Here is a 3,573-nt window from a genome sequence, read left to right on the forward strand (position 1 = left end):
CCGACCTCAATGCCGCCCCGGAGCCCCGACCACGACCTCGACGCCGCCTGCCCCTCCCTCATCGCAGGCACCCGAGGTGAGCATGCCTGCTCCTCCCTCTTCCCTACCTCTGTCTAGGGTTTCTACCTCCATCAAATTAGTTAGGGTGGAAATGAATCGGATGCGGATGCGGCTCAAATGAGTTAGGGTTCATGTAAGGGTGGAAACGAATCAAATTTCTAAGATAAATCATAAAACGAGTAAAATTTGACCACTTATTTCACTTTATAGTTGGATAATTGGAATATCCGCTTCCACTTTCCACCCCTATAGATTCATCAAATTAGATGGTAATTAGGGCAGTAGTTCATAGGTACTAATTAGTTAGTAAGAACTAGGTACTAATTAGGCACTAGAATATTTTTATTTATAGTAAGTTTATTTTTAGTAAGAACTAGTTGAATTAATAGAACTAGTTAGTAAGAACTTGTTGCTATTTTTTTAGTTAAAGCAATTTTCCCGCATCGACGTGGACGATGCCTATCCCGCATCCTCGTCGTCGAGTCGGCGGAGGACGACACCTACTTGACCAGATGGGCCATGTCCGGGACTGGGCTTCGCCTGGGTGGTACTAGGAGGCGCTACATACCGGGGGGCGTAGGTTGGTGAGGAGCCAGCCTGTCGTTGACCCGAACCTTCTTTGGTGGCGGTCGCGTGGGCCAGTGACGGTCCAGAGGCTCGAGGACTCCACGGAGGTGGTGCGTCACCGTGTCAGTGAGGAGGACGCGCACATCCGTCGCTACTTGTTTACGTTGGAGCACAGGTTCTCCAATACCTGGCAGGTTCTCCAGGCCCCGCGCTGATACCCGTCGTGTGCTAGGGTTTTAGTTGTACTAGTGATGTTATATGTATGACACTATTCGGGATGTATTAGTGATAATATTCGACGATGTACGGACGCATGAGATGATTTACTTTTGCTTATTGAATGCATGCTAATTTGAGTCTTATAAGATATTTTGAAATGTATATCTTGTGTTGCTCAATATCCAAGTGGCCGGTCATGTTTGCAGGTTACACCTCCGAGTGGCCTATGTTTTGCCGGAGTGTTGATTCATTTCCGTTCCGGCAAATTTCAGGCGCTCAATATATCCTATTTTAGCAAAGGTCATGCCGGATTTTTCCGTGAATTTTGGCATGACTTTTGCCAGAATATATAGGAAATATCGAGTGCCCCGGATTTGTGTGTTGAGTATCCTGGTAGTTGTCTTTTATCGATTTTCAATTAATGTTTTAACTATGAACATAGGAAATGTCTGACGACAAAAAGGATTTCGGTATTTGCAAATACTGCGAAGACGAGCGCGGCCTGTGCGACGGAATCTTCCTAGATGATGATAGGCGCTTCAGCATCAAGCTGGACGAGAACTTCGAAGTGGATACAGTAAGTCACAATGACAAGTCTTTTTTCGTAATTAAGCATGACATCTGCTTCATTTGCTTCAACTTATATTTTTTTACTATTCTACTAGCGTATCCCCTGCCATGCAAGAGTTTTTGTATTGGATAAGATAGGTTTCAGTCATACTATGGAGGTAAAGAAAGTTTATTTGAAGACCGAGCATGGTTATATTTTCCACGCAAAATTATACAATTCAGACGACTACACCTATTTTGGATACAAAACATGGCGAGCACTATGCAAGACTTATGCATTTCAGCCTGATATGGTTATCACCTTTGATATTCGTCCAGAAGATGATATTGAAGGTAATACCGACATCTAGGTCGATGTGCAGACGCCTCCAGTTACACCAAAATGTAAGTTTCTCAACCATATTTATGTCTTTGATATTGTTTATTCAAAAATAGTTGACAACTAATTTGTATTGTCAGCTTATTTCGGTGCAAGCAAACATGTCCAGCGCTTGGTAGACAGGACCTACTACTGTCTCGGGGCTGAACTAAACTGCGAGGAGCTAAGTCATTATGTTTCATGGCTTGAGGATCTTGATACCGTCAAGACAAATTTTCTTCCTGGACTTAGAAATCTTAGTACTGAAAACGTGCGACCAATAGTGTTCGTCATGAACTACGGTCACATCTATTTAGGAAGGATGGTAAGATTTTTACTATTTGTCCTTAGTGCATCTTTTCCATACATTATTTGTGAAGCTAAACTTCATTGCTAAGTATGTGACCATACGATGTTCTTCAACAGGGACTCCCGATGAATGTTGTGCCTTATGGGATCGAGACTAAAGGTACCATGAGTATTATTAGCTTACGGCCAATATATCCTACATGTTACTTTAGTGCATTCAAGATCAGCGATGAATGCTTAATAGTGCAAGACTGGACCAGATATGTGATGGGGGAGCGCAGACAAGTACTAGGGGGCAGCAAACAGATGTGCTACCCAAAATTAGGAGACAGGTTCATCTGCATGCTCCAACTTGATCAAGGAGGAGAGCTACACATGTTTTATGTTGTTTTACCTAAGAGAGAGCAGCAGGAGTGATTAGCTAGAAATGAGTGTGAGGATGATGATGTGCTACACTATTACTATGATGATAAAATAGCTAGTGTTGGTGGTAATGACTGATGATTATTATTAGCTAGTGTTAGTGGTGATTAAATAAATATTGTTGGTGCTAATGATTATGATGATGATTAAATAGCTTGTGCCGGCGGATTAGATTCAAGTGGAGGCAACATGTGGTGCACATCGAAAGTACTACTAGTCCAAACTAGATCAAGTTTGGATTAGTATACTTTTGACATGCACCACATATTGCCTCCACTTGAACCTAATCCACCTTCATTTGACACACTATTATGGACATAATGATGTAAACCTCATAACTGGTATTGTACCAATATTTGTACGATGGCGCATAAATACACTAAAAATAAAAAAAATAAAAAAACAATACTAGTAGCGATGGAAAGAAAACACGCTGCCAGTAGTTACATTAGCAGCAGCGTGGGAGTGAACAAGCGCTGCAGCTATTTGTCCTAGCAGTAGCGCATGCGGCACACGTTACTGCTAAGCAATAGTTGTAGCGCCTTATTAGTAGCGCGCCTACCCGCGCTACTAGTGAGCACAAAACCAGCGCTACTGCTAGGGTTTTCCCTAGTAGTGCTCGCCCACCCGAGCCTCTTGTTTTTCCCGCTCGGTGCGCTCCTTGGCCGCTTTATCTTTGGCCTTGGTTAGCGCTTGCTTCAGGGTAGCCACCTCGGTCGTGGCCCCTGGCAAACATACAATGATCCTGTCATTTTGCAATCGCGTCCTCTTTTATATATACATATCTATAGATAGGGTATTACTTACCCTTGTTCTCCTCGAGCTGCCTCTTGGCAAGGCCGAGCTCTTTCCTGGACCCCTCGAGGTCCTGCTTCAGTACAGCGACCTCCACAGTCAGTGCGGCGGACGCGAGCAGCGAAGCCTGCATATGCATATTGACACACTTATATTAGACTCCAGCGATATTATTTGATCCTCTGCTCGGCTTTTCTTTGTGAACACCGAACAAAGCATCAGGGGCTACTGTCTATGCGGTAACATTTCTACTACATTTTAAAACACTTACC

This window comes from Triticum dicoccoides, chromosome 2A (genome assembly GCF_002162155.2).
Source record: "Triticum dicoccoides isolate Atlit2015 ecotype Zavitan chromosome 2A, WEW_v2.0, whole genome shotgun sequence".
NCBI classification, from domain to species: Eukaryota; Viridiplantae; Streptophyta; class Magnoliopsida; order Poales; family Poaceae; genus Triticum; species Triticum dicoccoides.